Below are 14,641 nucleotides of genomic sequence, written 5' to 3' on the forward strand. Positions count from 1 at the left end.
CACTTAGGTTGCTTCCATGACCTGGCTATTGTAAATAGTGCTGCAATGAACATTGGAGTGCATGTGTCTTTTTGAATTATGATTTTCTCTGGGTGTATGCCCAGTAGTTGGATTGCTGGATCATATGGTAATTCTATTTTTAGTTTTTTCAGGAACCTCCATACTGTTCTCCATAGTGGCTGTATCAATTTACATTCTGACCAACAGTGCAAGAGGGTTCCCTTTTCTCCACACCCTCTCCAGCATTTGTTGTTTGTAGATTTTCTGATGATGCCCATTCTGACTGGTGTGAGGTGATACCTCATTGTAGTTCTGATTTGCATTTCTCTAATGATTAGTGATGTTGAGCAGCTTTTCATTTTGAGTCCTAAGCTGGATGGTTTTTTGTCCTGGGTGAAAGAGAGAGAAAAAGGGAACAGAGAGGCAGATGATGCATTGTTTATAGCTGCATTTTATATAAATATAAGCACCTACTTATATGTCTAAAACATAAAAAAACTATAGAGACAGAGAACAGATCACAGGTTGCCTGGGATAAGGAGGTGAGAGCAAGGATTGACTGCAGATACACAGAAGGGAACTTTTTGGGGTGATGCATGTATTCTAAAACTAGATTGTGATGAGCCTTGCATAACAGTATAAATTTACTGTTTATAAATTCATCAGACTGTCCACTCAAAAAGACTGAATTTTTAAACTTCTATTTACAACAGCATCAGAAAGAATAAAATGCTTAGGAATGAAGTTAACCAAGAAGATGTAAGACTTGTGCTCTGAAAACTGCAAAATATTGCTCAAAGAAATGAAAGAACCCCTAAATAAATGGAAAGACATGCTGTGTTCATGGGTTGGAGGACTTACATTGTTAAGATGTCAATACTTCCCAAATTGACAGAGTCCGTGCAATCCTGATCAAAATGCCAGTGGCTTTTTTTTTTTTGCAGACATTGAAAAGCCAATCCTCAAATTCATATGGAAGTGCAAAGGATCTCAAATAGCCAAAACAATATTGAAAAAGAACGAAGTTAAGGTACTCACACTTCTTGATTTCAAAACTCACTACAAGGCTACAATTTCCAAAGCAATGCAGTACTAGCATAAGGATAGACACATAGACCAGTGGCATAAAATTGAGAGTCCAAAAATAAATATATGCATCTATGGCCAAGTGGTTTTCAACAAGAATGTGAAGGCCATTCAGTGGGAGAAAAATAGGCTCCAACAAATGGATATCCATGTGTGAAAGAGTAGAGCTGGACTCCTATCTCACACCATATAAAAAAATTAACTCTGAATGGATGAATGGCCTAAATGGAAGATCTAAAACTATAAAACTCTTCAAACAAAACATAGGAGTAAATCTCCATTACCTCAGATTTAGCAATGGATTCTTTTATTTTTTTATTGGAGTATAGTTGCTTTACAATGTTATGTTAGTTTCTGCTGTACAGCAAAGTGAATCAGCCACACATATACATATATCCCCTCCTCCTTGGATTTCCTTCCCATTTAGGTCACCACAGAGCATCAAGTAGAGTTCCCTGTGCTATTCAGTTGGTTCTCAGGCAGTAGGTTCTTAGATATCACATCAAATGCACAAACAACAAAAGAAAAAATAGATAAATTGGACTTCATCAAAATTAAAGACATTTATGCATAAAAGGACACTATCAAGAAATTTAAAAGAAAACATACAGAACTGAAGAAAATTTTTACAAGTCATGTATCTGGTAGATGTCTAGTATCCAGAATATAGAATGAACTCTTACTACCCAACAATAAAACAGCCAATTAAAAAATGGGCAAAGGATTTGAATAGATATTTCTCCAAAGAAGCTATATAAGTGGCTAATAAGCACATGAAAATATGTTCAGCATCACCAGCCATTAAGGAAATGCAAATCAAAACCACAATGAGATACTATTTCACACTCACTAGGATGGCAATGACAACAACAGCAACAGAAAATAACAAGCATGGGTGAGGATGTGGAGACATTGGGACCCTTGTACATTGCTGGTAAGAATGTAAAATGGTACAGCTTCTGCGGAAAACAGTTTGATGGTTTCTCAAAAGCTAAACACAGAATTGCCATAAGACCCAGCAATTTCACTTCTAGGCATATACCGTAAAGAATCGAAAGGAGGGAGTCAAACAGACACTTCTATGCCAGTGTTCATTGCAGCATTATTCACAATAGTCGAAAGATGTAAAGAACCCAAATGTCCATCAACAGATGAATGGATAAGCAAAATATGGTATATACATACAATGGAATATTATTCAGTCATAAAAAGAAATGAAGTCCTGATACATGATCCAACATGTATCATAAATGGATGAACCTTGAAAACATTATGCTCAGTGAAATAAGCCAGAAGCTTATATTATAGGATTCCACTTATAGGAAATACTTAGACTAGGCAAATGCATAGAGGCAGAAAGTAGAATGGTGGCTGCCTGGGAAATGGGAAGTTATTGTTTAATGATTACAGAGTTTCTGCTTGGAGTGATGAAAAGTTTTTGGAATAGATGGTGGTGATGATTGGACAACACTGTCAATATAATTAATGCTACTGCATGCTTTAAAATGGTTAAAATGGCAAATTTTATGTTATATATATTTTACCGCAATAAAAAAATAAATAAATAGAAAATAAATTTTAAAATAAATAGAAAATAAATAAAAAATAAATAGGTCACCCTGGTAAAGTTAATTTTTAAATTCTGATTTCAAAAAATAAAAATAACACATTCTGTGTACAAAGACCACATCTGTTTCTTATCACCCTTGAGCAAACCTAGTCCTGTTTCATATGGAATTTGACATCCATGAGCACTCATTAAATTAAATGTTGACTAACCCTTAAAAATGGGATGATAGAAAAACCAGTTATGAGAGGGATAGCTATAATCTATAAAATCATATTAAGATTTATCAGGTAGTATTCATGGAGAGCAATCTTCCAAGCAGTAAAATATGTTTGCTGAGTGAGGGAAGAGATTTCTCTCTATTGTAACAGTTGCTGGTCTGGTACACTGCCAAATGTCCAGAAATGATGTAACGTGGAAGATGTTGGAATTTTCCACAGACATGAATGACAAAAATTATAAATAAAGGGCACCAATTAAAGCATCTTCCCTACTTGTTAAAGCAAAATATGCCCTAAAACACTGCCAAGGATTTTCAGATGTCAGTCAACAAATGACACAATCACCAGGACTCTGCTGGAATTTATTTTTCACTCACATTCTTGCCAACCCAAGCTTTTTAAACTTTGCATCTGCCATATTGGCTGGAGAGGACTGTTCCCATGCTGGTGATGGAATTTAGTGTGAGTCTTAAAGGGATCGGTCTATGGCTTTCCTCACATCAGCCACACTTGAAGTACTCCTGACCCAAGGGGTCATCTGCTCTAGTGTGAGGGGCCACCGATAGGAAAAGTCTTATTTCTTTCTTGTCACATACTGCTTTCCATGTTACAATATCCCTCCTATTTTTTAAAAAATTGGAGTATAGTTGATTTACAATGTTTTACTTTCTGCTATACAGCAAAGTGACTCACTTATACACGTATATACATTCTTTTTTATATTCTTTTCTATTATGGTTCATCCCAGGACATTGAATGTAGTTCTCTGTGCTATATAGTAGGACCTTGTTGTTTATCCCTTCTGTATGTAATAGCTTGCATCTGCTAACCCCGAACTCCCAGTCCATCCCTTCCCAACCCCCCTCCCCCTTGGCAACCACAAGTCTGTTCTCAATGTCTGTGAGTCTGTTTCTGTTTCACAGATAGGTTCATTTGGGTCACATTTTAGATTCCACATATAAGTGATATCATATGGTATTTGTCTTTCTCTTTTTGACTTACTTCACTTAGTATGATAATCTCCACATCCATCCATGTTGCTGCAAATGGCATTATTTCATTCTTTTTTATGGCTGAGTATTCCATTGTATATAAACACCACATCTTCTTTATCCATTCATCTGTTGATGGACATTTAGGTTGTTTCCATGTCTTGACTATTGTGAAGAGTGCTGCTGTGAACGTAGGGGTGTATGTATCTTTTTGAATTATAGTTTTGTCTGGATATAAGCCCAGGAGTGGGATTGCTGGATCATATGGCAACTCTACTGTTAGTTTTTTGAGGAACCTCCATACTGTTCTCCATAGTGGCTGCACCAGTTTACATTCCCACCAACTGTGTAAGAGGGTTCCCTTTTCTCCACACCCTCGCCAGCATTTATTATTTGTAGACTTTTAAATGATGGCCATTCTGACTGGTATGAGGTGGTACTTCATTGTAGTTTTGATTTGCATTTCTCTAATAGTTAGTGATGTTGAGCATCTTTTCATGTGCCTATTGGCCATCTGTATATCTTCTTTGGAGAAGTGTCTATTTAGGTCTTCTGCCCATTTTCCGATTGGGTTGGCAGCAAATACTGCCTTCGAGAAGTCCTGCATCCGCTGGCTCTATCACCCCCACATGCTCAGTCATTGGCTGAAGGAGCCCAGGGGACCTTGCACAGCTGTGGGCTGTCAGCCACCCACACTCCCCACCATGTGTTCTCCCAAAGGGAGACCTGACCAGTGCATCTCCATGGCTGCCACATTGGCTGTCAGACACAGGTCTGTCGCTGGCCTTTCCCTCCCAGAAGATGCCCACCTCTTTCTTGCCTTCCCTTAGCACCTCTGTAAGAGCTCATGAGAAACAGAAAACCAGAGTTGACCAGAAATTACAGGCTAAACCAGGGGAGAAATGCCAACCTACTAAAACAAGGAGTTACTGTAAATAGACATTCCTTTTGGTGGGATGGAGATGTTCTACAATTGGATTGTGGCGATGGTTGTACAACTCTGTAAATTTACTAAAAATCATTGCATTGCACACTGAAAGCAAGTGAATATTATGGTACATAACTTATACTTCAATAAAACTGTTTAAAAATGCAAAATAAATTAATAAGGGCCTATGAGTTAGTCCTGAATAAAACATTGTTAGGAAGGTACAGAGGAAACACTGAAAGGAACAATAACAAACTTTGTTGATGGCTGTTTTGGGTGATGGAAAATATATATTTAAAAATTTTCTTCTTTACCCTTTCTGTTTTTTTCTAAATTTTCTACACCGAGCAAATATTGGAAAGGTATATTATCATTTAAATATTTTCACCTATCATATATCTGGGCAGAAAATAAAACCTAAACATGTTTTTATTCAAATAACTGGTGATCAGAATAATCTGGAGATTTTGTTAACTGAAGGACTTTCAAAATGAAGTTAAACTCGGTTGCATGTATGCATAGCAGACTTACAATTCTGGTTATGACAGAGTAGCTTGGATCCTAATAACCGTGCCAACAAGAAAAAATATAAAAGCTGGATAAAATGCAAACCAGTAATAACAACAACCAAAATGGATAAATAAGCAAACAGACAACAGGTTTTTTAAGGCATCAGAAGCCAACCAAAGCAGGCAGGCATTCAGAGGCCAAGATCCTGCATAGGTGATACCAACATTCAACACTGTGTTTTCCACTGAAAACATAGGCTGATTCATAAACTGTGTGTACTCAGGACAATAGGCAAAACCGCCAAGCGGAAAGTAGCTATTGCGAGGCTATAAGGGTAAACAAAGGATTGGCAGGCTTACAGCCCTGGGGAGACAAAAACTGCAGTTCAAGACCTGCCAGGGAGGAGGAGCCATGGTTAATACTCCAGTTTTCAGTTGAGAATCTTAAGGACTATGCCCCAGGGTAGGGTTTCTTAACCTTGGCACTATTGACTTGTTGGGCTCTCTTTGTGGGGACTGAGGGCTGGGGGAAGGGGAGCTGTCTTGAGCATTTTAGGATGTGTACTGCATACTGTCCTCTTCCTGCTAGCTGTCAGTAGCACCCATCCCTAACTTGTGACAATCAAAAATGTCTCCAGATATTGCCAAATGTCCCCCAGGGCCCCAGATCATCTCTAGTTGAGAACTACTGCCCTAGGGTTAAGGAAAACCAGGACTCGTGAACACCATCTGTGCCATCACTGCCACCCAGAAGACCATGTACGTCCCCTCTGGGCAGCTGTGGTGTGATGGCTGTGGGGCTGCCCTGCTCCTACTGGCACTGCCAAGGCTGTGGGCAAGGTCATCCAGGGGCTGAATGGGAAGTTCACAGGCTGGTCTTCCGTGTCTTCACCCCCAACATGTTGGTCACGGATCAAACCTGCCATCTAGGGAAAGCAGCCCAAAATGACATCAAGAAGTTGGTGAAGCAAACATCAGAGGTCCCCCTAAAGAGCACCCTGGGTTACACTGAGGACCAGTTTGGCCCCTGCAACTTTAACAGTGACACCCACTCTCCCAACTTCAGTGCCGGGGTTGGCATTGCCCTCAATGACTGCTTTGTCAAGCTCATTTCCTGGTATGACAATGAATTTGGCTACAGCAACAGAGGGGTAGGACTTATAGTCCATGGGGCCTCTGAGGAGTAAGAGCCCCCTGGACCACCAGCCCCAGTGAGATCATGAGAGCAAGAGAGAGGCCCTCAGCTGTTGGGGGTTCCTTGCCCCACCTGGATTCCCCAACACACTGAGAATCTCCCGTCCTAAACACAGTTCCCATTCCAGACACCTGAAGACACGGAGGGGCTGAGGAGCCCTACCTTGTCATGTGTCATCCATGCAGTACACTGTACCCACCCCCCTCCCCCAAATTAGAGATGGATAGATGCACAGTTAATTGTTAAACAAGTATGCTAAAATGTTAACAGTAGAATCTAGGGGACAGGTATATAGAGATTAACTGTAAAGTCTTTCAATTTGCCTATACTGTTGAAAAGTTTTCACAATCAAATGTTGGGAGGGGGCTTACTAAAACACTGAGACTCATAATGGAATACAGGTAGCAAGTTAGCAGGAATCATGTTACCACAGTGTTAAAGCAACCTGCAAAGTAATGTGAGAATTAACTACACACACGGACTAAGTCGTCTGTTTATATATTGCCGTCATCTAAAGACTTAATTGAGTGCTTATCCAACATGACCTTTGCTTTAATTTCCGACAGAAAATGATGAGACTGTGCCAACCAAAAAACAGCAATCAACTGCTACTGAGTACAGGTTACATTCTGGGCAGTGAAGACAAAAAAGAGCTTGTACTGCAATTTTTTCCCCCCAAGCCCAGGATAGTGGTCACAGGAAAAAGATTTGGATTATAATTAGAAAGTATTCAATAATCTTAGATTGCAAGTGCTTTCTGTGGTCACTCAATCATTTAATTAATTGGACAACTATTTATTGGAAGTCCACGATGGGTTGGCACTGTTCAAGGTGCTGAGGATTTTTTTTAAAGCAGTGAATAAAAGAGTAAAATAACACTAGCCCTTATGGAGCTTAGATTCCAGTGAAGAGACAAAGACCAAACAAATAAATAAAATATATATTACCTGGTGGTAAGCACGATGGAGAAAAATAAAGATGGGACGGGTTAGTGGGTGCTGGGGTAGAGATGGACTGGGGTGCAATTCCAAGGATGGTTAAGAAAGGGCATTTCCAGAAAGGGAGCTTTTGATCAAAGGCCTGAAGGAGGTCAGGTAGTGAGCCAGGTGGGAATCTGAGAGAGGAAAATTCCAGGCAGAGGTGTCAGCCCATTGTAAAGGCCCTAAAGGGAGGACATGCCCAGTGGGTCAGGGAATAGTCAGGAAGCCAGGAGGCTGGGGTGGAGTGACTGAGAGGAAAGTGAAAGGAGATGAGGACAGAGAAGTGGGAATGCAGGCTGGGGAGACAATGCCAGTCCTTTGAAGACCTCTGGAAGATTCTCAGCAGAAGAGTGACGTGATCTGCCTGACATTAAACATTTGTTGACTACCGGTGCTGTTCTAAAAGGTTTGGACCTTACAGGCATGGGAAACCATCAGACTGTATAAGCATAGAGCTTGGTCATTAGTATAAGGTTAATCTGGGCAGTGAGGTTTCATTTAGGTTTTCCTTTTCTTTTTCTTAAAATAATGTTTTATTTTTAACTGTGTTAAAAACACGTAACATAAATTTTACCGTCTTCATCATTTTTAAGTGTGCAACTCAGCAGTGTTAGGCCTATTCACACTGTTGTTCAACAGATCTCCACAACTTTTTCATTCTGCAAAACTAAAACTTTGTACCCAGTAAACAACAACTCCCCATCGCTCCTTCCTTCCAGTCCTTGTCAACCACCATTCTACTCTCTGTCTCTGTGAATTTGACTGCTCTAGGTACAGTCAAATTCAAGTGGAATCATACAGTACTTGTCTTTTTTCTTATTATTCTTAATAAGCCAGTGAAACTGGCTTATTTCACTTAGCATAATGTCATCAAGGTTCATCAATGTTATAACATGTGACAGGATTTCCTTCCTTTTTAAGGCTGAATAATATTCCATTGTATGTATCTAGCATATATTTTGTTTATCCATTCATCCATCGATGGACACTTAGTTGCTTCTACCTCTTGGCTATTGTGAATAATCCTGCTGTGAACATAGGTGTGCAAACATCTCTTTGAGTTCCTGTTTTCAGTTCTTTGGATATATGCCCAGAAGTGGGATTGCTGGATCATATGGTATTCTATTTTAAAATATTTGAGGAATCATTATACTATTTCCATAGGACTGGCATCATTTTGCATTCCCACCAACAATGCACAATGGTTCCAGATTCTCCACATCCTCTCCAACACTTGTTATTTTCTGGTTTTTTGATAGTAGCCATCCTAATGGGTCTGAGATTTTCTTCTTTGTGGTTTTTTTTTATTTTAAATATTTATTTATTTGGCTGCATCGGGTCTTAGTTGCAGCATATGGGAACCTTAGTTGCAGCACATGGGAACCTTAGTTGCAGCACATGGGATCCATAGTTGCAGCACATGGGATCCTTGTTGTGGCATGTGGGATCCTTCATTGCGGTGTGCGGACTCTTCATTGCAGCTCATGGACTTCTCTTTAGTTGTGGTGCATGGGCTCAGTAGTTGCCCCATGGACTGTGGGATCTTACTTCCCTGACCAGGGATCAAACCTGCGTCCCCTGCATTGGAAGATGGATTCTTAACCACTGGACTACCAGGGAAGTCCCTCGTCTTTGTTTCTAATTGAAGTAATATTTTCCGATTCTCTTCACCACTTCTCATTTTATCTCTTACACCAAGCAAACTTCCACTAACCTCTCTATTTCTACTTTTCTGGAACCAGTCGTAACACACAGGAGTCAAGCTGGAAAAATGAGGAGTGGCTGCAGTCCTTCCTTTCCCCCACTTCACTGCATTCCCTTTTGCTTGCTGGTTCATGTCAGGGGAGTTAAGCATAAACTTTGCTTCTTTGTTAGCTTCTGTGAACAAAATGCCATTTTTAGGACTGTATTTTAGCCAGATTTAACCACAAAACACTTCAGAAATCTGGGAGAGAAGGCATTTGATTTATGGTTCCCTTAAAGCAAAAGTGGAGTCTACTGCCCTCTGGGCACGATGATAGTCACCTGACCGGAATGTGTTTTGGCCTCCGTCATGATCCATACTTAAACTGCATCCCAGTTTTATTGTTTGCCTGTTAAGATTTGTGTCTCCAGTTGATTAGATAAGGAATTCTAAGCAAGGGTGGAGGAGGAAGATGATAACATTACAGACTTTTCTCTTTCAGTTCCTGCTCTCTGAAGCTTGCCTTCACGCTCTGAATTTCCCTCAAGGAGAGCCACTTAGTAACCATGTCCTTGGCTGGTGTTGACTCTTGTTTGAAAGTTTTCTGCTTTGAATAAAAAGTCTTTGGTTCTTTTCCTTCTGCCCTTAAAATAAAAATGCTGTAGTTAAGTGCCCTGGGTCAAATTCTGCCCTTAGTTACTATTTCTATGGCATTTGTATTGTACACATAAGCAAACCCTGAAGTTGATTCCATTACAAAGTTTTAATAACAACTTACGTCTGTGGATCATTTTATATTGTAGAAAATGATTGCATGTACATTTGTTCATCTGATACACACACACACACAACTATGCAGTAGGTAAGGCAGAAATATTTAGTCCTATTTGACAGGCAAAGTAACTGAGATTCAGAGAGGTTAAGTGGCTGATTCAAGGCTACACAGGTATGGATGGGGCTCAAACCCAGACCTCCCAATTCTTAAAACTGTGCTAAGGAGGGTTTTGGTTTGCTCTGGTTTCTGATGATTATGGAATTACAAATACATATACAAAGATAGATTATTATATTATTCCCTTACAGTGCTTCCAAAAGATGTGAAAAGCGAGGAAGAAAACATAATTGAGTGAAAGTAACCAAATTTGTGAAATGCAGGACACAGGTAAGAATCTTGCCAGAACTGTTTGGAAGGAATGTGATAGATTGCACACCACTAAGGAGCAATGACTGAGGCTTATTTATTTTTGCATTTTGGATAATCCCCAACACAGCATCTTGCACCCACTGAGTACTGAATGTATAAAGGAATGAATGAGTACAATTACCTAAAGTCCTGGAGGAAGCTTGCCAAGGAATTGAGGTGGCTGGGAGAACTTATTGGAAGTTTAATGAAAGAAAAGTTTAATAAAGAGTTTAATGAAAATTTCATTAAGTTCTTCAGGAAAAAAAGGCCCAACTAGCTAACTGGAGCTTCTGCTTCTGTGCAGCCAGAGAACAGGAAGAGGGGAAGAAATAGATAAAAAGCTGGCCTTGATTTGCTGTGACTTTCATTCCATCCACCTGAGAATTGTATGGTTGATAATAGATGCGAAATAGAGCGAACAACTTGTGCTGAGAATTTCCTTTTTTTTTTTTTTTGAGAATTTCCAGTTTTTAAAAACCTGTCGTCGTTTTGCTGTATATAGTGACGTTAGTGACCCACCCATTGATCTGAATGTCGGGGTCCATTGGGGCAGCGCCTGGCCCAGAGCAGGTGCTCAGTAAATGTTATTGGCAGAATGAATGAAGGTCAGGTGTTAACCAGACAAAAGCAGCCTGGCAAGCAGGGAGGCCCTGGAGAAGGACCGTCCTAAGCACTCTCTACCCTAATTGCCGCTAAAGAGTGGGACTTCCAGGCTGGAGGAACAACACCCCTTTGTCACTCTCTCCTTCAGACTTAGGAAGGGGAAAACCCCACAAATTACAAGAAGCTCTTTTGGCGAGAGCTGCTTAGGAGGTTGTATGCTGGTCACATCACCAGTGACATCCACTGGTGCTTCTGAGGTCAACTTTTCCAAATATCTTTAGAGGGTTATGATGATTTATTTCACAATTTGATAAGGTAAACTGGAAAATTCTAAATGGATTCATAATTTAAATGTTTAAAGGAAAGCTGTAAAAATTATTAGGTGCAATAAAGAATAGACATACATACTTCAGTAAATTGAAGAATTCTTTTGTATATTTTGCACCTAAACTTACTGGTTTCCTAATTGTTTTTTTCATATTTCCAATTTTGTTTAAAGTCAGGTTACCTATATTTTGTAAATGTCGATTAGGTTCAGTTGATTGACGGAGCTGTTCAGTTCAGCTATGTCCTTACCGATTTTCTGCCTGCTGGGTCTACTAACTACTGATGGGAGGGTGTTGATGCCTCCAGCTATAATAGTGGACTTGTCTATGTCTCTCGGCAGTTTTTGCCTCATGTATTTTGATCCTCTGTTGTCAGGCACATATACAGTAAGGACTGTTATGCCTTCTTAAAGAAGTGACCCCCCCTTATCATTATGTAATACCTCTCTTTATCCATGATAATTTCCCTTATTCTGTAGTCTGAAATTCATATGCTACCCCAGCTTTCTTTTGGTGAGTGTTGGCATGGGTCTGTCTTTCTCCAACCCTTTACTTTTCACCTGTCTCTGTGTTTATACTTAACGTGGGTTTCTTGGATCTTATTTTTTAATTCACTCTGACAGTCTGTATCTTTTAATTGGTGTTATTTAGACCATTCATGTATAAAGTGATTATTGATATAGTTGGATTAATATCTACCATGTTTGTCACTGTTTTCTGTTTGTTGCACTTGTTCTTTTTAAAAATCTTATCCTATTTTTCTGCCTTCTGTAGTTTTTTTGTTTGTTTGTTTTGTTTTGTTTTTTTGCAGTACGCGGGCCTCTCACTGCTGTGGCCTCTCCCGTTACGGAGCACAGGCTCCGGATGCGCAGGCTCAGCGACCATGGCTCACGGGCCCAGCCGCTCCGCGGCATGTGGGATCCTCCCGGACCGGGGCACGAACCCGTGTCCCCTGCATCGGCAGGCAGACTCTCAACCACTGCGCCACCAGGGAAGCCCTCCCCTATATTTAGAAAGACGTCTACTGATCTATTTTCCCCTTCCTTCTGGTAGAGTGTTGAGAACACTAAAGCAGAAAGTTACCAAGGATGGGAGACAAGTGATGGAATTCAAGCTTCATCATTCTTAGTTCCTAACCCTTTATGCTATAAACTGTGTGCTTGTCAGATACACTCCTCCTTCCTCTTGACTGGGTTATGATAGAAGAAAATACTACCAGGAAAAGAGATTTGAACAAGCTCTTCTACTCTGCCAAGGGTTTCATTTAAGCATGCACAAACAAGTCGCGTAAATCCAAGGGCTTCAAAGTCTAGAGGAGGGAGGTGTAGTTGCCTTGTTGAAAGAAAGCCATTCATGGAATATATGTGAGTGGAGACAAGGGAGGGAGAGTCACTTGGCTAGATCTCAAGATCTGACCAAACCCACTTCAGATGGCGAAGTTCCACTGTTTTCAGACAGAAAAAGTAAACTCAGCAATTACCCTGTTGGCCAAGTCAGCCTTGAGCCCAGGACATGGAGCTTGAAGGGGGAAAAACGGGAGAAGAATCTGGAGGGTTTTATCTCTGGAATTCTCACACTTTTCTGTTATCCAGACTGCCTTTTTCTACTTCTTGTGACACAACCCTCTCTTCTGTCTCCCTGAAATATTCAGTACCCAATTTTTGAAAGTCTAACTCTCAGCTAGTGGTCAGCCACAGGAATCTTGACCTTCTTGCTTGCATCGTAGAACATGCAAAGGTATGACCTTCCCAAGGAGTATGCAGATTTTGACAAGGGGTACCTTAGCATGAAGAAACTTCTAAGATAGCAACCCAGGATATAGAGAGTCTATTTTTCAGGCAAAGGATCCTACCTGTACCTCTCATACCATACCCCCTAAATGGTTGTGTGTCCTCTCTTTTCATAAAAATTATTTACCCTGAATCCCTTTTATTAGTGGGCAGAGGAAAAGTTTAATAACCTCTTTAGAAAAAAACGTCATTTTAGGAACACAAGAAAAGTGCCAAAGGAGTGCATCTCTATAAGAGAAAACACTGGAATACAGCCCATTAGTATCATACTTCTCCTTGAAAGGACAGCCAAATGCCATTATTCAGAGCATAAAATTTTCATTTTGAAACTGATGGAGAAGTTTTTCAGAGAAAAGAGAAACTTGTGAAAAAACTATTTAAAATCCAATGTAGAGTAACTTCCTAGTTTTCACCTTTTTCCCTTATTTCATTTTTCAAAGCACTACTCTTCTATATTTTGGGGAAAATATTAGAATCCAGATTACTTTTCTCTATCATGACTTTATTCTTGTCCACCTCCAATATGACTCTGAAGTGGAACTTCTGAATGTCAGTCCTGGACAAAAGCTCATATTGTAAATGAAAAACGAAATCTTCATTTTTAACAAGGGAAAAAATTCCAGGAATTTTTCGTCATTGAGTGGGGAAGAACACCACACATCTACAAGCCAAAACCTGTAATAATGCATTTAATCCTAGGCAATTCTTTTCTAGAAAGATAGATAGAAAACAGAGGGTAATTCAAAGAGGTGTAATGTCTAACACTATTTCAGTGATCGAGTTAAAGGAAAATATTAAAAGACATTTTGGACACCATAGACTTATTTTTAGTTATTTAGTTGCTTTTTAGTTAGTTAGTTGTTATAATGGCATTGTGGTTAAATTTTTAAATGTCCATAAATTCTGAGATGTATCCTAAAGTATATAGGGGTGAAAGGACATGATATTTGGAATTTGCTTTAACACACTTCAGAAGAAAGACAGAGAGCGCAAAAGAAAGGAAGAAAAAGAATAGATAAATCAAACGTGAAAAAATTGTGATTTTGAATCTGCATGATGGGTATATGGGGTGTTCTCATTTCCTGAGGCTGCCTCAAAAAATTAAACTTGGGCGCTTAAAACAACAGAAACTTATTCTGTTACAATTCTGGAGGCTGGAAGTCTGAAATCAAGGTGTCAGCAGGACCACGTTCCTTCTGGAGCCTCTAGGGGAGAATCCTTCCTCGCCTCTTCCAGCTTCTGGTGGCTCCAGGCATTCCTTGGCTTATGGCTGCATCACTCCAATCTCTGTTTCCATGGTCACATGGCCTCTTTCCTGTGTCTGTGTCTTCTCTTCTGTTTCTTATGAGAATACTTGTCATTTGATATAGGGCCTCCTGGATAATCCAGGATGGTCTCTTCTCAAGATCCTTAATTACATCTGCAAAGACCCTTTTTCCAAATAAGGTTGCATTCCTAGATTCCCAGGGTTAGAACATAGACATACCTTTGGGGAAGCGGGGGCACCCCAAATGGAGTCAGGCAGTCATGTTTTCCACCGGCCTCTCCTGAACATGGCTGGTAGGACCAGGAAGGGG

The 14,641-nt window shown here is 40.0% G+C and overlaps 1 pseudogene; it reads left to right on the forward strand.

The window, feature by feature from the left end:
• The first annotated feature begins 1,977 nt into the window (after positions 1-1,977).
• LOC115866002 (glyceraldehyde-3-phosphate dehydrogenase-like) lies at positions 1,978-6,490 on the forward strand (annotated as a pseudogene).
• The last annotated feature ends 8,151 nt before the right edge of the window (positions 6,491-14,641 follow it).

This window comes from Globicephala melas, chromosome 11 (assembly GCF_963455315.2).
Source record: "Globicephala melas chromosome 11, mGloMel1.2, whole genome shotgun sequence".
In the NCBI taxonomy this organism is placed as follows: Eukaryota; Metazoa; Chordata; class Mammalia; order Artiodactyla; family Delphinidae; genus Globicephala; species Globicephala melas.